The 25,131-nt window shown below is 43.3% G+C and overlaps 4 non-coding genes across 4 annotated transcripts; 1 reads left to right on the forward strand and 3 right to left on the reverse strand.

Annotated features, from left to right (window-relative positions):
• Positions 1-8,859: 8,859 nt before the first annotated feature.
• On the reverse strand, positions 8,860-8,941 carry trnas-cga (transfer RNA serine (anticodon CGA)). The gene has a single exon. It is a non-coding gene; the product is annotated as a tRNA-Ser (tRNA).
• A 3,612-nt stretch (positions 8,942-12,553) lies between these two features.
• Positions 12,554-12,627, forward strand: trnat-agu (transfer RNA threonine (anticodon AGU)). Its single transcript has one exon. It is a non-coding gene; the product is annotated as a tRNA-Thr (tRNA).
• Positions 12,628-18,372: 5,745 nt separating this feature from the next.
• Positions 18,373-18,444, reverse strand: trnae-uuc (transfer RNA glutamic acid (anticodon UUC)). Its single transcript has one exon. It is a non-coding gene; the product is annotated as a tRNA-Glu (tRNA).
• Positions 18,445-19,291: 847 nt separating this feature from the next.
• trnav-aac (transfer RNA valine (anticodon AAC)) lies at positions 19,292-19,364 on the reverse strand. Its single transcript has one exon. It is a non-coding gene; the product is annotated as a tRNA-Val (tRNA).
• Positions 19,365-25,131: the final 5,767 nt, after the last annotated feature.

The following is a 25,131-nucleotide window of genomic DNA, read 5'->3' on the forward strand; positions in this document are numbered from 1 at the left end:
TGGGGTTCATTTATTTATTTACATTTAATTCAAGGGAAAGGCTTGGGTCAGTTTCAGACGGCCTCCAACAGCGAGATTCAAGCGCCCCACCTTCAGCCCAATCTGCGCCGCCAGAACGACAACGGCTCCTCTGCTCTCCGGGGTGCAGTTGTGACCCCGTAACCTAAAGTGTTGGTGGCAGACAAATGGAGACTAACAGGTGACATCCTAGGACATGACTACGTTGTGACACTCGGTGGGGATGGTGACCATTGCTTGGAAAAGAGTGCGAGGCCCCTTTAGAAAAACATTTTCTTAACAGGCATTCTGCCTCAGCCTAAACACCTATAGCTTGCAAAGCACATGCTATTAGACAGGCACCTCTGCAAGACCTTAAGAGTCTCTTAAACTAGTGATAGAAAGGTGTTCCCAATGGGCGATGTTCGGCTTTCAAATCATCTCTCCGTGGAAGCGCCGAGATGCAGCTGTTTAAGGTTTAGAAGCAGCTGACTGTTTCACTACCTAGCTGATCACTGTTAGTCAGGGAACTCAGAGGTAAAAAGCCTGTCTGAGAGACAATTCGCCGTCGATCAGTTCAATATGTTCCGTACCAGCTCGGCGCACCTGAGATCATCTTGGTAGCCGTGTAGCTCAGATGAGTGAGAGCGTGTGTGTGTGTACTACCGTGATTGGATGCCGGTCCTTCTCAGGTCACAGTAAACCTTCTGCTGCCTAACTTCCCTAATTTTGGGGATCCCTTTGAAAAAGCAAAGGAAAAAAAAAACTGGCTCTTCATCAGCGTGATCGACCCCACTCAGTGTGCCGCAGTGGCCTAATGGATAAGGCACTGGCCTCCTAAGCCAGGGATTGTGGGTTTGAGTCCCATCTGGGGTGCTCCTGTCCCTTTTTGAGTGTACAAATGTCCTTGTGATTTGTGAAGCTGCAACCCCACCTTACTCAGTGAGCGTCTCTGCTTTTCTCTCACATACAGTTGGGAGAAAAACTTTTGTAAACAGCCCTTCGGAATGATGTGGATTTCTGCATGAATGGCTCCTAACATGTGATCTTATCTTTATCTAAGTCATAATAATTAATAAAGAGAGTCTGATTTCACAAACAACACACGCCCAACATTTGACATTGCTGTTTCTTTATTGACCAAATGGTTTAAACAATCAAGGTCATTGATGGAAAAAGTACGTGAACCCTTATATTAAGGAGCTAGTGGAACCTCCTTTATTGACAAAAACCTCAACCCCCACTTTCTGTAGCGGCTGGTCAGACCTGAGCAGCGGTTAGGAGGTATTTTGGCCTATTCCTCTATGCAAAACTGTTTCAGTTCATGTATATTTTTGGGATGTCTTGCGCTGAACGGCCTGCTTCAGATCACGCCACAGCACTTCAATGGGATTGGGGTCAGGACTCTTACTTGGCCATCCCAAAATACGGAATTTCTTCTGTTTCAGCCACTCTGTTGTTGATGTACTCCTTTATTTTTGTCATGTTGCATGACCCAGCGTCTTTCGAGTTTTAGATCACAGGCAGACACCCTGACATTCTGCTGTAGAATTTCCAAATACATCTTGGAATTCATCGGTCCCTCAATGATTGCAAGCCGTACAGCATCCGCCATGCTTCCCAGGTGGGATGAGGTTTTGGAGTTGGTATGCAGAGTTTTGTTATCTCCAAACATAATGCTGTGCACATTTACCAACAAGTTCAACTTTTGTCACGTCTGTCCACAGAACATTGTTCCAGGAGTTGCTGTGGAACATCCATGTGGTCTTTAGCAAACTTGAGAGGGGCAGTGGTGTTTTTTTTTGGGGGGAGAGCAGTGGTTTCCTCCGTGGTGACCTCGCATGATCACCACTCCTGTTCAGATTTCTTCTTATGGTGGACTCATGAACACAGACGTAAGACAAAGTCAACCACCTGTTCGCTAGATCCCCACTCAGCTAGTCAAAGATTCCCTCGAAGGACTGGCAGGACCTATAATTAGTATGATGAATACATCGCTTGCGTCAGGCGTTGTACCTGATCAATTTAAGGTAGCGGTTGTTAGACCGCTCCTTAAGAAGTCAAATTTGGATCCACAAGTTCTTAACAACTACAGGCCTGTCTCAAAGGTCCCATTTCAATCTTAAAGTCTTGAGAGAATAGTTGTTGCCCAACGTCAATCGTATCTGGATTCAAATAATATACTTGAGAAATTTCAGTCTGGTTTCTGAAACAGCATTAACAAGAGCCTTAAGTTATATTCTCTTAGCTACTGATAGGCGGAATGCAACAGTGCTAGGTTGCAACAGTGCTAGGAATGCAAACGTTAGGTTGCGCTTCTTCATGCTGCATCGTCGGCATGAGTGGAGCTTTTTAAACGTCTGTACTTAGTGCGCCTCATAAGAAATCGTTTGTCCCCGTTCAAAAGAGATTGTGCGATGTCCTGCAGCGTTCGCAAAGCAAACCTTTGACAGTTTGAAAAGAGGAATTTATTCTGCTTCCTGTGCGTGCAGTAGTTACAAAGTTGAACGTCTTTACACTATCTGCTGCAGTTTTCAGTGGGCGGGCTTTGTCAGATGGCTTGGAAAAACACACTGTTTCGGCTCGGGAAACATCATGAGCAGTGTCCTGCATGTTTTCTGTGTATAGCTGTCTTTTAACGCATACAGAATTCATTTGAAATAATTGATTGCTCCAATTAAGAAAGGTCCCTTAAAGGATGAGTCAAAGTAACGTCTAATCGGATTAGTTTCCTTAGAGGTGGTTCAGAGTTTGCTCAAGAGTTTACCTTTCACAGATGCGCAAAGAAGAAAATTGGGGGTGCATGCTTTAAGGCGCCTTACAGCTGTAGGGAGCGATTCGAGACGATTCGTGGCGTGTGTTCGTTCCCATATGCCGTACGCCTCGGGGTGCAGTGCTAGGATGACGTACAATACCGCTTGGGCACGTAACAGCGTTATATGCAAGTGCGGGACGTGAGGGTTTTCGTTTGTTCGTTTTGTTTTGCTCTGCTTTGCTTTGTTTTGCTTTCCATCGCGTTGGTAAGAGCGTAAATAAAAAGGCGATTCCTGCGTCTACCACTAATGTAAGAGCTATTTCAAATGCGGCGTGGTGCGGCTTTTGAAATGCTTGTGGGCATTTCTCTGTTGTTGATTCTTTTTTTGTGTGTAACAAAGTGGCATTTTCATGTCCGGACGGGGAGACTTTATCATTCCGACATGAAGCCACCCTTAAGTCCTCTGAGGCGTGTCTGTCTGCAAGGCTTGTATTTTGGAAATGTTTTTTTGAAACGGAGAACGACTTTGAAATAGGCTTCCGCCGGCGCCTCGCGATCCAGGTAAGATTGTAGCAAGAACGCAGCGGCGGCGGGGCTTGCTGTAGTCGTGGCGGAGTGGTTAAGGCGATGGACTAGAAATCCATTGGGGTCTCCCCGCGCAGGTTCGAATCCTGCCGACTACGTTGTCCGCCTCCAGTCGGTGTGTTCCGGCGCAAGCAAAGAAGCGCGCCTCCTTGCTGTTCCTGGTGGTTTTAAAACGCCCAATCGCTTGTACCCGCTGCCTTGGAAATAAGTTCTTCAGCGTCCGCGAATGACATTTTGCATCTGGAAGCAGATGTCGACGCGTTTTGCACAGAGCACCAAAAAACCGTCTTTTTTGAAGGCCCAGGCACTGAGCATTGGTGGTTCAGTGGTAGACTTCTTGCCTGCCACGTGGGAGGCTCGGGTTCGATTCCCGGCCAATGCAGTGGCTTTTGCAGCGAGCAGCTCCATCACTTGCATCCCCTTGCAACTCGCAACTGCAAACCCACTGAAGCTAAGTAGGTGCGAGCCAGGTCAGTACCCGAATGAGGGTGAGCTACAGGGAAAAACAAAGCTTCCAGCTGGAAGCGGTGTTAATGGTGCCGGCGGGGGGGCACTCACCCTGAGGTCTGTGCGGGTCCCAATGCCCCAGTATAGTGACGGAGATGCTGTGTTGTAAAAGGGCGCTGTCTTTTGGATGAGATGTAAAACCGAGGTCACAGCGCTCTGTGGTCATTAAAAATGACCACCAAAACCTTTGACAAAAGCTCTTGGTAATTGATGGTCTTCAATAATGCTTCTCCTTTAGGTACATTTTAAATCAGCTGAAAAATGCTGTGAAATGGGGGGGCACTTCAGGCCAGTGTAGGATTTGGGTTACAAGAACCATGAAACTGCACGAGAAAGCCCGTACACTGAATTACACGGCTTTCTATTCAAAGGAGGGCAAAAGAAATTCCCTGAGATCGATTTTTTGCAGCACAGAGAGGATCGATGTCGTGAGGCCGGTTAGCTCAGCTGGTTAGAGCGTGGTGCTAATAATGCCAAGGTCACGGGTTTGAGCCCCGTACAGCCCAGGTCCTTTTCTCCTCTCTTACCAAAGCTGTTAGGTTCCTTTCCGTGGTGAGATGGGTTGTCATGCAACGCAGCCACATAGTGCCGACAGACAAGAGTGTTGCGGGAGAAGAGAAAAGTGTTTGAAGATTTAAGAGTGTCTTAGGTGGAGCCAAAATCAAGTGTCACAAATGCAAGTGGGAAGAATTCCAATGTTTAATATGGTCAAAATAAGCGGAAGTTACCAGCTGGTCCGGCACAGTCTGCCATGCTTTTGTCATATACTGTAAAGTGGTGTCGAACTGGGTGTCGACCTGGAGCCTCACCATTTGCATATGTGAGGCTCCAGTTATACATCGAGTGTCACATTAAATGACAAAAATGAAGAGAGTTAAAGCAGCTGGAGAGGTTTTCTTACAACTTTTGAGCTGACACAGTTTTGGAAAATGTTTCCTTCACGCTGCACTGTACAACATAGGCAGCCAAGAGTCTCCAAAACAAAACAGAATTGACAGATAGGAGAAAATTCCCACTCGTCCTGAAGTTCCCAAAATTCAGCACTGAGCGTAAACAAAGTGTCTAAGTAGCGTGGGAATGCTAACCCTAACCCTAGCTGGAGTTTGAGCAATCCAGCACTGAGCGTAAAAAGATGAGTCAAAGTAACGTCTAATTGGATTAGTTTCCTTAGAGCTGGTTCAGAGTTTGCTCAAGAGTTTACCCAGTGGGCATTGATTCGTCGAATACAGTATATTCACGGCGAAAATACGGCTATACGGGAATATACGTCGCCTCGACGTATAATCAACGTCGAATTGCAACCGTAAAATCGACGACATTAATAAACGCATATATAACGTTGAAAACACATCTAACACAGTGCCTGAGGCTTTTTACTGTATGTATCGTGTGTACGTATAGCCATATTTTCGCTGTGAATATACGTATATTCGACTAATCAATGCCCACAGCTTGGCATACAAGGGTTTTGCGGAGGGGGTCTTGCCACCTGCCTGAAAAAAAACAGTAAAATGTTTGAGGGCCTATAGAGTTTCTATTTTTATTTTCTTGAGAAAAGTTGACACCATTTCCTGGACACCCCGTCTCCCATCAGTGCGCGGTGCCCGGGGAAAAATCTGTAGGGGTGCTTCTGAAATTCTGAGGGGGGGTGATATTTCAGTTGAAACGGAGCTGTATGGTGCAGCTACCCAGATGAAATCTCGCAGCTATGCCATTGATTAGTGCTTCATGATAGAAAATAACGACTAGCAATCTGGTATTTGCGATGAAGTTCAGTTTCACATTTTTCGTCACTCTCACGGTTTGTATTGCCTGGAGCGAAAAGTACCATAAGCGTTCATTCTTGCAGCTACATGGACGTTCTGAATCGTTAAGAAAAAAATGTTGTAAAACCAACAGAAAGCACAGACTGCTATAACTAGTCCTAGTTATATAATGATTTTAAGTATAATGATAAACTACTGCAAGGAATCGGTCCACCTGAGCAAACAGGATCGTAATGTTGACACTCAATAACGACACTGATATGTGCAGTTCCTGGACGGATAGCCCTCCTGCCCATCAAACAGACTGAGTGACTGTTCGTGTCATTTAGTGTTGTCTGACCATTGACAAAGTACAACTATTTTTTTAGGGCGCAAATTAAGTTAGGTAAATCTTTTTGCCCAAAACTGAAGGGGCGACATTCCTCCCTCCCCCCGTGATGCCAGGCCTGTCCCCATCCTATTCCATAATGTCATTATACTGTATATAATACCATACAACAGTGACCGATCCTTACTAACTGCATGTGTTAAAATTGCACATCAGCTCATAGCAGGGGGCACATAGCCGCGATGTATTATCAATGTTAAATTTCAACCATTATATTGACAACATTAATAAACGCATACGTTGAGAAAATATCGAACCCAGCATATTTTCCGGTTATATACCACAATGCATTGCTAGTATTCGTTGGTCACCATTTTGTACACGTTTTTCAAACGTAGAAGTATATCCGCAAATATCTCAGCAATCCTCTTTTGACGAGCAAGTATGAACAATAATAATACTATCTGAATACATACAGATCTTTCTTAATATTATTTTGATTAAAATAGTACGTGAATAAGCAAAAAATGGCACATAAAATAGTGTGAATGGGGAAGATGACACAAAATCGTTTTGCCGTTTCTCTATTCTTATTCTATGTTGTACTTTCAAACTTTGGGTACTCTTTAATTAGGACAGACTTTATTGCTCAACTGCTATGATGCAAGCCAAATTTGATGCATTTATTTCAGTTTTGAGCTTAGTAAACCGTTCATTTTTTAGATTATACTAAAGAAGATATTAATCATCATTTATTTGGGAAGTAATATTATATAATTTTCTATACTATTTGCAATAGTATAAATGTGTTATACACTATCAGGGGCTGCTTTTTTGTGCACCTCATCTACAACAAGGGTTTTTTTCATTTATGTTTGTGGACCTTCACCATTTGAGGAAGTGAGTTAGATAAGAAAGTTACAGGTATGGTGAGCAATGACTGACAAAGGCACGTACTGCGTATTCCTTACAGAAGAGTAAGCAATTTGTTCTAAAAAACACCGGCTAAAGTCAAACATCGTTAGCAATCTTATTACTTAAATAGAATTAACATCAATAAACTGTAAGGTGCTGGTACATGCGAGTAGATTTGATCTTCTATTAAACAAAAATGCAAGTACAGCTCTAAAAAGGTCAACCTAGACTTCTGTAACAGATCTGTTCAGGTCATCGCTGTTCCTCTGACCTTGTGAGTCTTTGGAATTTTAAAAGTGTATTTTGCTTGCCTTTCATGTGGTCTGTGTACAAGTCACTGTGGCGTATGCGGTCCTACACAGCCTTGCTATAGACGTGACGAGCCTCCGCTATGTTGCAATGGAGAACAGGTTCAGTATGGAGCTGCCGAGAAAATTCAGCTGGAAAGCTCGTTGCAGAAAAGCATCGTTATCTGCGTCCAGCTGCAAAGCGTCACTCGTGGGTGCTGAAGAATCGATTTCCAAGGCAGTGGGTCTAGGCGATTTAGAGTGTTAAAGGTCCCAGCGAAAACAAAACAGCGCTGGTCCTTTTTCATGCACGCACGAGAGCAAATGCAAAGGACACCGTAGTCGGCAGGATTTGAACCTGCGCAGGGAGACCCAAACAGATTTCAAGTTTGTTGCCTTAACCACTCGGCCACGATTACAGTAAATACGCCAGCTGTTGGCTTCTTGCTACAATCGAACAGGGAGTGCGAGGCGGCGGCAACTTTTTTCAAGTTCGCTCTCCGTTTAAGAAACCTTTTACGCCATACGTGTAAGCAGACACACACCTCAGAGTACTTAAGGGTGGCTTCAAGTTGGAATGATAAAGTCTCCCCGTTCGGACATGAAAATAGAACTTTCTTAGACAGAAAGAAATCAACAACGGAGACATGTGGACGACGATTTCAGTCACTGCACTTTGAATAGCATTTTTACTCGAGTTACAGGAGATGCACGAATGGCCCTTGACCTACGCTCTTACGAATGCCTTGGAACATTCAAAGAGAACAGCCCTCAAGTCCTGCGGTTTATTATAATGCTGTTGCTTGTCGAGGCAGTATTTGACTCCGTCCTACCGTTGAGACACGGGGCGTACTGTAAATGAACTGCACCTGACAGCTTTAGAAAAACACCTGGGCTCAGTACGGTGCTGAGAGCTCAGCGTTGCTGTTGTTCTAATTAGCACGCACTGCATCGGCTATGACCCGAACTTTTCAATTATTCCGATCAGTAAGTCAACACGTAGTCCACATGAAAGGTAGAAATATTCTCTTGTCTGTCTCTTGTTTTTATAGAACTGAATGTCCCTGACAATGTACTGTTAGTTTTAATTGAAGAACGGCATCTGTGTTCAAATATACCAGACAAGTTTACGTAACTGCTCATGCAACACAGTTGTAATTCGTCAAGAAATAAAGTCGAACAACAGCTGCGAGTTTGATTCTGAACGTATGAGATTGCAGCGCCTTTTACTTCCATTGACAAATGATAGATATTCGAAGAGAGATCCTTCAGACCAGCAAGCAAACCCACGGCTATTTCGGTTTTCTATCTAGGCAACGTTGGTGTCTGCAATAGCATACATGAAAGCGTGATGCAATTTCTGTGGCTACATTTGTTGCACGTCATGCACAGTAAGAGTGTTTCTAACACCAAATACAAAGTCAACAATTAGCGATCACGCCTTCTCCTCAGTTAACCCACTGAAACCTTGCTGTTAACAGTTCTTTACTGCGTGCTTTACGAGCACCTACATATTGTGTCGGTTCTTTCAGCTTTATTCATTAGATTTTCAAAGGCATAAGTAGAGCACCAGAGGTGCGAACACAAAGTGTGTGGTTACCTGAAGAATTGATTTCCATGGCAGCGGGGACAAGCGATTTAGCGTTTTTATAGCACGAGGAAAGGAGAAGCGGCACTACGCCTTTTCAGCGCAGGCACAAAGCGACGTGCGGCAGACGCCGTAGTCGGCAGGATTCGAACCTGCGCGGGGAGTCCCCAATGGATTTCGAGTCCATCACCTTAACCACTCGGCCACGACTACAGCGAGCTCGCCGCTGCCGCATTCCTCCTATAATCTAACACGGAGTGCGAGGTGGCTGCGGAAACTTTTTCAAAGTCGCTCTCCGTTAAAAAAAAAAATACCTTTCACAAAATACGTGCCGGCAGACAGACACGCCTCAGAGGGTTTAAGGTTGGCTTCACGTTCAAATGATAAAGTCTCCCCGTCCAGATGTCAAAATGCAACTTTGGCAGACAGAAAAAACATCAACAAACCACAAATGTGGACAAGGATTTTACAAGCTGCACCACACTGCACTTTCAAAAGCATTTACATTCCTGTTAGACGCAGGAATTGCCTTTGATTTGCGCGCTTACGAACGCCATGGAAAACGAAACAAAAGTAAAGCCCTCAGCTCTTGCACTTGATTATAATGCCGTTACGTGTCGAAGCAGTAATTTACGTCATCCCACCACTGCAACACGGGGAATAGAGGGAAATGAGCACAAGGTGAGATATTTTTAATCTGTAAGGCTTCTGTAGTTTCTTTTTGAAATCATTGTTACAACATATTATGTAAAAGCATGTTGAAAAGAATCTACCTGCATTCCAGCGGCCCTGAGCAAGAGGCCGCTGTCCAGGAGGAAGAGATGCCAGAGGCTGCTCTAGAAACTGAAACAGAAGCGGATAAGGAAGGGGAAGATGTGAGCTCTGAAGAACTCTATCAGCAGTAAGACTTTTTATTTTTCAGATGTATCTATTTTTTACTAAAATTCTATTTGTCTTATAGGTATAAAATGTTTAAACCGGTGTTTTATATCCTTACAGGCCCTGAGTAGTTAAACAGTATCAGCAGGCCGGAAGAGAGTGGCCCAAGCTGGACTCTATAGAAAGCACTCCCTGGATGCTCCTCTCCTGATTGGATTCAAACAGTACCTTACCAAGGATCTGGGAGTGGCAAATTATTCTCAGGAGGTATTTATTTTTTAAAGGCATTAAAAATTAAGCAATGGTATCTTCATTGTAAATGTTTTTGTTTCTTAGCTTAAAATTCACCCATGTGAAATGATGTCAGCCATAAACGTCATGACTCTATATTTCCTACCTGAATCTATTCTACTTAAATTATTACATTATACACAATTTGAGTTCATTTTAAAAAGTAAAAGGTAATGAAAGGAATGCATTTTCATAAGAAAGATAATACCGATATGCATGTGATAATCTTCCTTATATCATGTAGTGCGTCATTTGGACATTTTGTGGGCTTGAAATACAAAGAAAATCATGTTCTATGGTACAAGATAAATACCAAACTTAAGCTTTTATTTTAATTAGATTTGTTTATAAAGCATAAGCAATCATTTATTACATCGCTTCTTGAATTAAATCTTTTGACAAGAGGTAAGACTTCTATTTTACATTTAAACCCATGTTTAGCTGTGTTTTTTAGATTTAACTGAACCAATTTCTGTGTGTGATAATGTCCTTGAATTCTGACAACATCACACTAAATTACATGATATAAAACAACTAATGTTTCTAGAGATAAAGTTTCTGGGATGCTTCTAATTACTTTTTATTACCAGGGACAGTTTAATTCACCTTGTACAGTACTGAAAGACCAAGATGCTTTTTTTAAAAGTTATTTAACATTTTATAGAACTTTGTCTACTATGGCAACATGATGAGCTTGGTGAAACTTGGAAAAATACTGCTTGGCCACTTATCTTAATATAAAGATAGGATAAAGGTTTATCTTTTGCACCTACCTGACCCCCAGGGAAGGTCAATGCTTTCTAAGTTGATGGTTCCCTACAGTAGACTGTACCTTATCTTCAAAGATAATGTATATTGACCCAAATCAGTTTTGGAATCCAATCTACTGACAAGATGGAGCACATCCTTTTTTCAGGATTTTAGCATCATACGTTTGGTATATTTAGTCCCTAATGCTGAAAGAAATGATCATAGAACATTTGGACACTTTGTGGGCTTGAAATACAAAGCAAATCATGTTCTATGGTACAAGATAAATACAAAACTTAAGCTTTTATTTTAATTAGATTTGTTTATAAAGCATAAGCAATCATTTATTACATTAATATATGTGAAAATAACATTTTAGCATCATACGTTTAGTATATTTAGTCCCTAATGCTGAAAGAAATTATCATAGAACATGACATCTAACCTTACCTGTGGCGTCTTTAATCCCTATTGCTCAATGCACGGTGAAAGCATTGCATACATGTGTCTGACAATGAGGAATGGGCCCCTGAGACAGTCATTTGCATGTTTCACAAACGATCGTATATTACTAGAGATTCTGTTTGGGATTCAGATGTGCATTCGGACAGCAATCCCTTTCAAGAAATGATATGTTCTGGATGAGGTCAAAGGTGATGGAACACTGTATTTAGGATGTGCTTGCAGTGATTGTGTGTCTCCTGCTTCAACGCAGTGATATATAGATGTGCTCCTGTAATTTATTGGTACATGCCCAGGGCAGTAAGCAGTCTGAGGATTTATTTCCAGACGGCATAGAGCAGTGAAGCAGTGAAGTAGTGCAACACACTGGATCATTATATTATTAGAATCTATTCTACTTAAATTATTACATTATACACAATTTGAGTTCATTTTAAAAAGTAAAAGGTAATGAAAGGAATGCATTTTCATAAGAAAGATAATACCGATATGCATGTGATAATCTTCCTTATATCATGTAGTGCGTCATTTGGACACTTTGTGGGCTTGAAATACAAAGAAAATCATGTTCTATGGTACAAGATAAATACATAACTTAAGCTTTTATTTTAATTAGGTTTGTTTATAAAGCATAAGCAATCATTTATAACATTAATATATGTGAAAATAACATTTTAGCATCATATTATTACATACAGGTCTCTAGCTTCAACACAGTGAGATATATATATGCTCAGTAATTTATTGGTACATGCCCAGAGCAATAATCAGAATGAGGATTTATTTTCAGACGGGCTACAGGTAGTGTTGTGAAATACTTCAACACACTGGATCGCAGATTTAGACCCCCTTCACTCTTACTCCTTAAAAACCAAAGAAATGAAGATATGTAGCAATCACATTGTAACAGTGGTGACAGTGACTTAATGCTTATACTAGTGGACTTCTGGTACCTTTAGGGTACGGTGTTCCCTGAAGGGCTCTCAAACCCCGCATTTCAGATGCCTAGCTGTATCGCTGATGTGTTGCACCTCAGAATCACTTTTAAACCTTACCTCTGCTATCTTTAATCCCTATTGCTCAACGCATGGTGAAAGTATTGCATAAATGTGTCTGAAAATGAGCAATGGGCACCTGAGAGTCATTTTCCTGTTCCACATGCAATTTCAACATTTTCCTTGGGAGACATCAAGCCAGCAAGCCACTGCTGTGGTTCAGTGGCCAGTGTGGAGTTCAGTGGCCCTGTTGTACACAGAAAGCACATTGAGTTCCTTGGACATGAAAAGTTCCAGATAAAAGCCATTTCTCATCCTTTCTCTTGTTGTCGATGTTGCTATTGTATGTAAAGGTGGCAACTTGCTCAGCGAGCAGGCGGAGCACACACCGAATGCAGATGTGTCTGAGTGGTGTGTCCAAGTGGCTGCAAAAGGACAGCGCTCCCGGGGCGCCGTGGCTTAGTTGGTTAAAGCGCCTGTCTAGTAAACAGGAGATCCTGGGTCCGAATACCAGCGGTGCCTTTTTTTGTTCTGTCTTCTTATTATTCCGATCAGTAAGTCAACACGTAGTCCACATGAAAGGTAGAAATATTCTCTTGGCTGTCTCTTGTTTGTATAGAACTGACCCTGACAATGTCCCTGACAATGTACTGTTAGTTTGAATTGAAGAACGGCATTTGTGTTCAAATATACCAGACAAGTTTATGTAACTGCTCATGTGACACTCAGTTGTAATTAGTCAAGAAATAAAGTCGAACAACAGCTGCGGTTTTGATTCTGAACGTATGAGATTGCAGCGCCTTTTACTTCCATTGACAAATGATAGAGATTCGAAGAGAGATCCTTCAGACCAGCAAGCAAACCCACGGCTATTTCGGTTTTCTATCTAGGCAACGTTGGTGTCTGCAATAGCATACATGAAAGCGTGATGCAATTTCTGTGGCTACATTTGTTGCACGTCATGCACAGTAAGAGTGTTTCTAACACCAAATAAAAAGTAAACAATTAACGATCACGCCTTCTCCTCAGTTAACCCACTGAAACCCTTGCTGTTAACAGTTCTTTACTGCGTGCTTTATGAGCACCTACATATTGTGTCGGTTCTTTCAGCTTTATTCATTAGGTTTTCAAAGGCATAAGTAGAGCACCAGAGGTGCGAACGCAAAGTGTGTGGTTATCTGAAGAACTGATTTCCATGGCAGCGGGGCCAAGCGATTTAGCGTTTTTATAGTACTAGGAGAGGAGAAGCGGCACTTCACCTTTACCGCGCAGGCACAAGGCAACGTGCGGCAGATGCCGGAGTCGGCAGGTTTCGAACCTGCGCGGGGAGTCCCCAACGGATTTCAACGCAGTGCGAGGTGGCTGCGGAAACTTTTTCAAAGTCGCTCTCCGTTAAAAAAAAATACCTTTCACAAGATACGTGCCGGCAGACAAACACGCCTCAGAGGGTTTAAGGCTGGCTTCACGTTCAAATGATAAAGTCTCCCCGTCCGGATGTCAAAATGCAACTTTGGCAGACAGAACAAACATCAACAAACCACAAATGTGGACAAGGATTTTACAAGCTGCACCACACTGCACTTTCAAAAGCATTTACGTTCGTGTTAGACGCAGGACTTGCCTTTGATTTGCGCGCTTACGAACGCCATGGAAAACGAAACAAAACTAAAGCCCTCAGCTCCTGCACGTGATTATAATGCCGTTACGTGTCGAAGCAGTAATTTACGTCATCCTACCACTGCAACACGGGGAATGGAGAGAAATGAGCACACGCTACGAATCGTCTCAATCACTCCCTAGAGTCGTAAGGCGCATTGAAGGGTGCACCCCCATCATTAATCGTTGCGCCTCTGTGAAAGGAAAGCTCTTGGGCAGTCTTTGAAACAGCTCGGATGAAACACTTGATTGCTTCCATGTGCATCTGGAGCCCACCCAGTGGGCAAAAGACGTATAATATACGTCTATTAAACGCATACCTTATACGTCTAAATGTGGTCTACAATTCGTCTAGAATGAAATTCTAATATACGTCTAAAGTTATACGTCAATTATACGTCTATGTTTAGACGTTCATTATACATAAATGGTTGGAGTTCTATTATACGGATAAATTTAGAGGACTATTATACATATATGGTTGGAGTTCCGGATAACTTTAGAGGTCTATTATACGGATAACTTTAGAGGACTATTATACGTATATGGTTAGAGGTCTATTATACGTATAACTTTAGAGGTCTATTATACGTATAACTTTAGAGGTCTATTATATGTATATGGTTAGAGGTCTGTTATACGTATATGGTTAGAGGTCTATTATACGGATAACTTTAGAGGTCTATTATACGTATATGGTTAGAGGTCTATTATACGCATAACTTTAGAGGTCTATTATACGTATATGGGTAGAGGTCTATTATACATCAAATATAGATTTTATAGGTGTAGAAACAAGTAAACCAAGCCAATGATTAGATTTAGAAATGTATTCTGAAAATACACATTCACACCTGAAACATATGTATTTCAAATTATACATTGTATACAATCAATCAACAATCAACATATGGGCAATAATCATAAAAAACACAACTAGTCTTAAACTTCAGCTACAAATTCTGGTAACATGGCAATATACAGTATAGTAATGACAAACACAAAACTAATTACATTAACACACTAACTCAAAACCACATTTTGATTCAAATATACACTTTAAAATGTACAACTTCTATATTTCCAAGAAAAAAAAATATTACAATGGAAGTTAAGATGATTTTTTTCCACTATTTGCAAACCCTGTCTAATTGTCCTAACAGTTAGAACCAAAAACCTATTATTTTCAGTGTCCAGATCTCCTGGCCCCCTGCCTTGCATATGCATTCTTCAAGTAACACATTGCATGCTCCTTTATTTCTTTTTCTGTTGATGTAGGGTGGGACTTCAGCACCGCAGCTAGGAGAAAATTATATAATATTACTTCCCAAATAAATGATGATTAATATCTTCTTTAGTATAATCTAAAAAATGAACGGTTTACTAAGCTCAAAACTGAAATAAATGTATAAAATTTGGCTTGCATCATAGCAGTTGAGCAATAAAGTCTGTCCTAATTAAAGAGTACCCAAAGTTTGAAAGTACAACATAGAATAAGAATAGAGAAACGGCAAAACGATTTTGTGTCATCTTCCCCATTCACACTATTTTATGTGCCATTTTTTGCTTATTCACGTACTATTTTAATCAAAATAATATTAAGAAAGATCTGTATGTATTCAGATAGTATTATTATTGTTCATACTTACTCGTCAAAAGAGGATTGCTGAGATATTTGCGGATATACTTCTACGTTTGAAAAACGTGTCCAAAATGGTGACCAACGAATACTAGCAATGCATTGTGGTATATAACCGGAAAATATGCTGGGTTCGATATTTTCTCAACGTATGCGTTTATTAATGTTGTCGATATTTTGGTTGAAATATAACATTGATAATCAGCTATGAGCTGATGTGCAATTTTAACGCATGTAGTTAGTAAGGATCGGTCACTGTTGTATGGTATTATATATAATGACATTATGGAATAGGCTGGGGACAGGCCTGGCATCACGGGGGGAGGGGGGAATGTTGCCCCTTCAGTTTTGGGCAAAAAGATTTACCTAACTTAATTTGCGCCCTAAAAAAATAGTTGTACTTTGTCAATGGTCAGACAACACTAAATGACACGAACAGTCACTCAGTCTGTTTGATGGGCAGGAGGGCTATCCGTCCAGGAACTGCACATATCAGTGTCTTTATTGAGTGTCAACATTACGATCCTGTTTGCTCAGGTGGGCCGATTCCTTGCAGTAGTTTATCATTATACTTAAAATCGTTATATAACTAGGACTAGTTATAGCACTCTGTGCTTTCTGTTGGTTTTACAACATTTTTTCTTAACGATTCAGAACGTCCATGTAGCTGCAAAAATGAACGCTTATGGTACTTTTCGCTCCAGGCAATACTCTCCAGTGAGAGTGACGAAAAATGTGAAACTGAACTTCATCGCAAATACCAGATTGCTAGTCGATATCTTCTATCATGAAGCACTAATCAATGGCATAGCTGCGAGATTTCATTTGGGTAGCTGCACCGTACAGCTCCGTTTCAACCGAAATATCACCCCCGCTCAGAATTTCAGACGCCCCCCTACAGATTTTTCCCCGGGCACCGCGCACTGATGGGGGACGGGGTTTCCAGGAAATGGTATCAACTTTTCTCAAGAAAATAAAAATAGAAACTCTATAGGCACTCAAACATTTTACTGTTTTTTTTTCAGGCAGGTGGCAAGACCCCTCCGCAAAACCCTTGTATGCCAAGCTGTGGGCATTGATTCGTCGAATATACGTATATTCACGGCGAAAATACGGCTATACGTATATATACGTCGCCTCGACGTATAATCAACGTCGAATTGCAACCGTAAAATCGACGACATTAATAAATGCATATATAACGTCGAAAACACATCTAACACTAGGAGTATACGGCACTCTGCACAGTGTACGAAGTAAATTATTTTCGCAGTAATTAATTTACACGTGTATAATAAATATAGTAAATATAATTAATTACTGCGAAAATAATTTACTTCGTACACTGCGCAGAGTGCCGTATACTCCTAGTGTTAGATGTGTTTTCGACGTTATATATGCGTTTATTAATGTTTATTTCACAGCGTCGTGCACCTTTTCATTGCTCTCGCTTTCAGAGCCTCCGCACGGCACACGACTCGACATCAGGAAGCACATTGAAGTGAAAGCAGGGAGCGCTGCGACATGCACTGTGCAGATCCCGCCACACTAAGAGGTATATAAGCGTCAAAGGCAAGTCATTCCGAGTTGGTCGTTTGTGTTTTCCGTTCAGACGCGAAATGCTGAAATGATCTCTCGGCTCTTCGGTTGTCATTTCTGCTCCGTAAAGGAATCACAGCACGCGTCGCCTTCCAGCACGCTGGGTCGGGACACGATGCCGGGGGTCGGAGCGTGCGATGTCTTCCTCGTTAGTATAGTGGCAAGTATCCCCGCCTGTCACGTGGGAGACCAGGGTTTGATTCCCTGACGGGGAGTAGCTTTTCTTTTACCTCCTTAGAGAAAGGACTGCCTTTCACTTCTCTGTTTTCTAACACAACGTCGTGCACCTTTTCATTGCTCTCGCTTTCAGAGCCTCCGCACGGCACACGACTCGACATCAGGAAGCACATTGAAGTGAAAGCAGGGAGCGCTGCGACATGCACTGTGCAGATCCCGCCACACTAAGAGGTGAGTGGGTCTGTTCGATGCACAAAGAACGCTTTGATAAGCGTCAAAGGCAAATCATTCCGAGTTGGTCGTTTGTGTTTTCCGTTCAGACGCGAAATGCTGAAATGATCTCTCGGCTCCTCGGTTGTCATTTCTGCTCCGTAAAGGAATCACAGCACGAGTCGGCTTCCAGCACGGTGGGTCGGGACACGATGCCGGGGGTCGGAGAGAGAGATGTCTTCCTCGTTAGTATAGGACCTGTCACGTGGACCTGTCACCTGTCCCCACCTGTCACGCGGGAGACCGGGGTACATCAGGACGCGCATTGAAGTGAAAGCAGGATGCGCTGCGACATGCACTGTGCAGATCCCGCCACACTAAGAGGTGAGTGGGTCTGTTCGATCACAGCGCTAGGCGAATCCCCAATCCCCTTTTGTGCGTGGCGACAGAAGAAGTCTGGTCTGTTTCCGCCCGGTTTCGATCCGGGGACCTTTCGCGTGTGAGGCGAACGTGATAAACACTACACTACGGAAACTGTGGTCAGATGTGCCCAGCGGCCCAGCGCTGAGCTTCGCCAATGCGATTCAGCTGCTTCCAGTGCCTTTATTGGGGTGCGCTGATGGACCGTGCTCTCTCTCCAGAGACCAGCACGCCTGTCATGGACGGAGCAGGAAAGACGGCGCCACATTCTACAGCCCTCTCCACGCAATCGACGAAATCGGGCTACTGAAGTGGAGAAAATCGCCTCTCCAGAAAGTGCAAATATCATCTTGGAGAGTATAAATCCTATTGCCGAAGGTCAGCCCTGTCTACCAGAGTGACCCTCCCACCTCCTGCAGCGATGGTCAGCTCGTCTCACACGCGAGAAGTTTCGGCTGGAAACAAGCGCCCCCTCTTCTCGCACGTTTTGCACGTTGAGTAGTTTTAATGCGGCTCCTTCGTACACAGTGCTGATCTTTTGGAAAGCAGGAGGCAAAATTGACACGTTCCCATACCGGGAGTCGAACACGGGCCATCTGGGTGAAAACCAGGAATCCTAACCGCTAGACCATATGGGAGTGCGCAACCCTGCTGTTCCGGGCATCATGCAAGCAAACTACATAAATATGAGAAAACACGCAAGAGAGTTGTCACTCAGAGTGTCGAAGGGTCGATGTATACTGGGGCTCAGTTGAAATGCAACGTCAGGACTTTCCCGAATTATGTCACACGAAGAGAGCACAGCCTTTTCCGCCCTGCCCCGTGTGTATCGGTAACTCGCCGTGATCGTATAGTGGTCAGTACTTTGCGTTGTGGCCGCAACAACCCCGGTTCGAATCCGGGTCACAGCAGAATAGGGGCGTCTGCTTTTACTACTTGCACGAGTGAAAGCAAAAAAAAGCCAATTGATGTGAACGAACGGCGCTTTACAGAGGAGTACTGCCTGACTGGATCGTTGATGAACGACAGGGACCACTCCGACCTCTTCTCGGGTTTCTTCAATGACTTACTAAGGATCTTCTTCACATTCGCCCATGCAGGGGAAGCCAGTTACACCAAAGCAAACGCAGGAAAGTGCAATTCAAGCAGAGACCAGGAGGGACTTGTTTACACCGAGAGTGGTTGGAGAATGGAACAATGCGCCCAGCCCTGTTGCTGGAGCCGATTCTTGATGAGATCTTGGGCTCACTAAGAAGCCCCCGCTGGATGCTAATCTTTCTGTTGTTCTTGCAGGTCCTGCGCTGCTTTTGAGCCGACAGAGCTCGTCCTGATCTGTCGGCACAGCCCAATTGCAAATGATCGGCTCCGCATACAGAAGGAACGTGCGTTTGGTACAAGAGTGCATGAAGGCACCGGAAATACATTGGGAACAAATGACCGGTCGCTCAATACCTCTGTGAAGTACAGGAGCGTGCAAAACGAGGCTGTTTCCGCCCGGTCTCGAACCGGGGACCTTTCACGTGTTAGGCAAACGTGATAGCCGCTACACCACGGAAACCTGCAGGGATTGCTGCTGGTGTCTCGCTTGCGTTTCGGGCTGAGAAAGGGACACGTCACTTTAGGCAGGGGGCGCTGGAGAGAGGAACAAAGGGCGCGATGAAACAAAACACCGAAACCCGGGATCGAGCCAGGGACCTTTAGAACATACTCTCACGAATCGTTAGAATACGTGCGTTTGATCATCAATTGCGTAACAACCACATTCGTTCGACTTGAGCCATCAAGCTCATAGTTTTCAAATCTTGAAAGCTGTCATTGAGCACATCATAGTGTGCAGTACGCCCCGTAACTTGCGCACTTCAACAGAAAGAAGAGCAGACAGCTCCATAAATATGCGAGGCGCAGAGAGTGCAAGGCGAGCCGCACACGTTTCGGTGGCTGAGAGAGGGCAGTTTTTGCTTCTGCATTTCCCAAGTAAGGACGCATGACAACAAGCGATCGCGGTGCTCATTTACGACATAGTGGTGATGAGTTTTCAGTACGTGTTCTTTTGAACGAGCAATGAGGTTGCTGCCTTGGACAGCTGACTGCACGCTCTCATTGTGCCACGTGATGAGTATTCACCAGGCTCGTTCAGTCATTAGTCACATTCCATCGTTTGCCATAAGCAGATGCTGCAAGGTGATGTGGATATCAGTTCCCAGTCTTGTGGACGAGGACAAAAAGAACACACAAGGGCTCATCCGCGAGTTGAACCCAGGACCTCCCACTCCCTAAGCAAGAATCATACCCCTTAACCAATGAGCCATGGCAGCACTTTCCATTTTATTCTGTCAGCGAGCTTGAGGACGGGGGAGAGGCGTCATTCACTCGTCCAGTCAGACCTTCATCAATAAGTCAAGAAAGCCGCAATTACACGACTGCCTTGCAGACGAAGGGCAGTGAACTGCACCGGTAAGAGGGGAACAAGCGGCACTAGGCGACACCGAGGCATGAGCCCCAGCGAGGGGGGCTAGCTTGCATGGTACAGCGCTCGCTTTGCATGCGAGAGGTAGCAGGATCATTTCCCACGTCCTCCAGGTGTGTGCTTAGAGCTTGATGTGCCGAAAGGTGTCCTTTAGCCTGTGGTCACGCCTTGCATGGAGAGCGTCATGCAGCTGTCAATCATTTCGCAGCCACGCCCCCTCTTCATCTTCTCTCTGCCTTAAGCGTCTCCGCCACTCTCTCTTGACATTTCATGTCAGCATGTCAGAAGTCCGAGTGACGTTTTTAATGGCTGAGTGAGGGCACGATGCTGAAGCAGAGAGGCCACTTCAGCCAGAGAGACTTGTGCTAGGTGAGATCTGAAAAACAGACTCGCAACAGAAACAGACCAAAAAAGTATCGGTGAGATCAAAAGGCAAATGCAACATCCAGCAGAGGGCGTCTAAAGATTAGGGAACGGGCGACTGAAATCCATATGAGGCAAACTTTCCGGCTGTGTACTGCAGCTGGCCTCGTTGGCGTAGTTGGTAGCACGTCAGTCTCATCATCTGAAGGTCCTAAGTTTGATCCTCACACGGGGCAGGGCTGCTTCCTCTCTTGCTCTTTTCAAACACTTGCGGCAACTGTTCGCTCATAACCACGTCTGGAATGCGTGACCTTTACACGGGGGAGAAGCAACGCCGCATCCCTTTTCTAAAGAACATTCACATTCAGAAATAAGTCAAGAAATTTGCCATTACTTTCGCTCGCGCTGCTGTCAGCCTGCCCATGTTGCCAAAGAAAGATTCACTCGGCGTCAACATGACAGAACAGCGATCACTTGAAAACACTGTTCCACACTCCGTAAGCAAGAACTTCAGTGTTTGCAGTCACCCGATATGCCGATAGTCAAAGGAGCACAAAACACGAAGCGTCAAAAGACAAGATGAGTTGATGGAAAGAGCGTTGAATTGATGAGCACAAAAGTTCAGCTCGTACAATAGGCAACGAAGGTCCCGGCGTCATCATCGCACTTGAAAGGACTGCCTTGCAGACTAAGGGCAGTGGGAGGTTGCTGTTTTGAGATGGAGGCATTGGGATGGTGGGCCGAGATCTATTCTTCTTAAGGAATTCTTCATCGTGAAAGATCGGTCCACAGGTCATCCAAAGAACTTACAAATTTTTTGGACTCGGGGAATCGCGTGCTTCCGGAAGGGAGTGAAGTGCTCAAACACATGACATGCCCCCTTGATCTCACATGCACAATTCTGCTGCAACATGCACAGCTACCGTCCACACCAGGCAGTGGGGCTTCAGCAGAATTTGCTACGCCACCTGCAATTACATATCCAGCTGCACACATATACATGGCCCCTCTGTCCTTTTCAGGATCTCAAAAAAAAGCATAGCGTGGTTTTCCTGCAACCTGATTGACCGCATCTCCCTCAGAATGTGCCCCGTTGCATTCATTGCTGAAGCAGGACGGAGGCTAACGGGCATGCCAGAACAGTTAGGCTCAGCGATCTCTCCAAAATATTGTGGTTGTAGTGGAAGAAATATGGTTTAAATTGTACCTTGGTATTTCAAACTCTCTCTAGAATGTTATCCATTTCTATTTTATTTTGACAGTAACTGGCTAATGACACTAGATGAAAAGAGAAGAAAGAAAACACAACGTTTCGGCCGTGGAGCCTTCTTCAGGTGTGAGGGCTCCACGGCTGAAATGTTGTTTTCTTTCTTCTCTTTTAAGCATGGAATAGACCTATTACTTGTTCCTTTGCAGCCTACGCATGCTGACACAGCTCCCCACCTGAACTGCTAATGATGCCTGGTAGTTTGTGGTACTTGGGTATTGTCTTATGTTTGCTCAAACTGCATATGTGTGATTGCATATTTTTGGGTATTTTCATATGTCAATATTTAATTCACTGACATTCCTGTATGCTTGGAAGAAAGGTAGATTGGATTTGGCACAGGACGCCTGCCCATATTTGTTGATCATTGTTGGGCTGGAAAAACAATGATAAAAAGTGTATGAAAAAAGCTCTCTCCAATATTTCCCTTCTCTTCGCCATGGTTACACTGCCCGTTCTTTCCGTCTTTTGTCCTTCAACAAAGATTCCAGGGCTCTTTTTCCACCATAATATCAGAAGCCAAAAAATAACCATCTAATGTGTAAACAGCATTTGTAATGTTGGTAGCTGGAAGAGGTCAAGTATGTTTGCAAGACCTAGCTGATTACACCACAGACTTACTTTGTTGTTGTCAGTTTTTTTTTTCTCTTTTAAAGGCTGTAGGTGGGGTGTGATGGACTGTACCACTATCATAGAAGATTTTTTCAGGACACATCGCAGTTCCATAGTCGAATTTATCAATAGTAGAATTCCATAGGACCTTATTTACCAACATATTACCCAGTGTGAGACTCTGCCAGTAAACCTCAGAGCATTGAGTTCTCCACTGATAAAGATGGCTGTCTGAAGTCATGAAATCCACTGCTGGGATGCCTGAGAGACAGTAATTGAATCTTGGCTGGAATTAGGCTTTCTATTAGTGTTGATCTTTGGGAATTATGTGGTAAAAAGGGAAAACTCCTTTACTTTAGTCACTTTGAATGTTCAAATGTACAGAACCTGCAAAACTAAGCAATGAAAAAAATCCATCACCACTCTCATGATAGCATAACTCATAGTCTCTGCTGTTGTGTAACAATACACACTTTCAATTTTCTTATCGCCTGTCTCCAGAGAGAATGTTGTTAGTGCTGATGACCTTGAATTAGACCTTGTTGACTCTGTAAAACAATCTTCCTCTGCTTGATTTTCACTCAGATTGATTTTGTTCTCAGATTATTCCTGGCAGGACTGAGTTTCTAGGAAATGAAAAGTGAAAGAAAAAGTACAGAAGATCAGCCCTTGAATATACAACATTGTGCAGTGAGATTGTTAAATGTATTAGCTGCTATCCTGTGCTAGAGCCTGTCGTGGTAAGCAGTGGATGACAGGATCTAGCACAGATACTAATGAAACACTGTTAATGAAAGATAAAACACTTGAGTCTTATTTTAGTTTTCCATTTCCCTTTCATTTGTGATGTACTGTACAACAGGCCACAGAACATGCACAAAAACAGATATGCACACATTCACACCAGGCAATGACAGTCTGCCCAGTCAGAATCTGAGCTGAGGTATCAGAATTCTGAATTCCCTGAATTCTGTCATGGATCATCCACAATAAGGGCAATATTTGAACACGAGGATCCCCAGGAGAGAGCCTAGTAACATAAATCTTGGAGCAAAAGCAGATGATTAACTTCATAGTTTGTGTGGTTGAGCCAAAGTTGAGCAGGAGGATATGTGAGTCACCATTCTTAGAAATGGATCCAACTTCAGACAGGCGTCAAAAGTAAGAGTATACAGTGCTGGGGCAATGACACTTCAATGATCAGAAGGATAACAAGAGTTTTAATGCATTGAAATTGATTTTCTGGTGATGCACACTGTCATGGAACTATTAATTTTTAAGGATCACTTACTGACGTCAGACAGCTGCCAATTCTCCAGACTGGAAGGATGAACAGTTTATCCCCCTAGGTACCATATTTCCATATTTCGAAGCATTGGAATAATACATGTCATACAGCAACATAAAAACAGGAAGACAAGTATCACAGCCCCTATAATCGGTGTTAGTAACTTAAAAGAAAAACATTCCCCCTGGCCCAAACAGTGATTCTAACCAGGAGAGAAAAGCCGGTGTATCTTTTATGCCTCTCTCTTTATTCACCTTGTCTTTTAGTTCTTTCAAATGCTGAATAGCGAGCGTAAGATTTCCGTAATCATAGTCATTAGCTGGAATATATGTACAACAGGAGTCTCCTACTAAAGCATAGACTCCTCCAGATGCTGCATTTTGAAGGTCCAGCACGAACCTGTTCTGAAGTGCCATTAATCTAACTCCCCTTAATTCTTGTTTGATAGCGTCTAACGTGATATTAATAAAAGAGTACATTTCATAAAAAGTCGCATGGGTGAGGCTGTAGACTGAGGCATTAAAGCACATATATAACAAGATGCATTAAATTTCTTTAACTTTACAGTATGATTTATAAATTTATACCACAAATTACTCATATTCCCCTCATTATCAGTTTCATTCAGCCAGTTTGTATACAAAGAGGCTTCGTGTTTAGATTCTTCCTCTTTTGGGGTGGTGACAGGCTTCTACATAAAAAGGAAAAAGGCTGTGCACATCAGTCCCAAGCAGGTTATCCCCATCTGTCCTTGTGGAGACATCACTCCTGCGCTTTGCTCAGTTCGTTTGTGACCTTTTTACAGTGGGAAGCATGAATCCAGGGCACCATTTCTGTGACCTTCACAGCAGTGGCAGTGGTCAGCAGCACCTGGTACAGCCCCCTCCACCTGAGTGAACACCATTTCTTTTTCCTGAAGTCTTTCACCAGAATCCAGTCTCCTTATTCACTCATTAGTTCTTACAGCACAGGTAAATCCCTGTGGGCTGGAGCCCAGCATAATCCTAGGCTTTTTTGGTCAACATTGGTCAACAGATTGGTCAACAACTGGGTAATAACTCTTAGAAAAATCTACACATTGTTCCCCTGCCTCAGCTGTGACGTTTTGCAGAACAATTCTAGCTGAAGTTGTAAAATTTCTCTTTGTTCCGTTCCTGCAAAACATCTTATTATGAACAAATAAACCACAATAATCATTTGCATCTAGGGGAATCACTCCCAAGGGTAACCCCCCTTAAAGCTATATTGTTCTACCCATCAGGTTCTGCCACTAGATAAGAGAACCTTTCCCATGAAATCATTTTTTGACCTTCATGATCCCTTCAGGG

This window comes from Lepisosteus oculatus, unplaced genomic scaffold (assembly GCF_040954835.1).
Source record: "Lepisosteus oculatus isolate fLepOcu1 unplaced genomic scaffold, fLepOcu1.hap2 HAP2_SCAFFOLD_64, whole genome shotgun sequence".
Classification (NCBI taxonomy): Eukaryota; Metazoa; Chordata; class Actinopteri; order Semionotiformes; family Lepisosteidae; genus Lepisosteus; species Lepisosteus oculatus.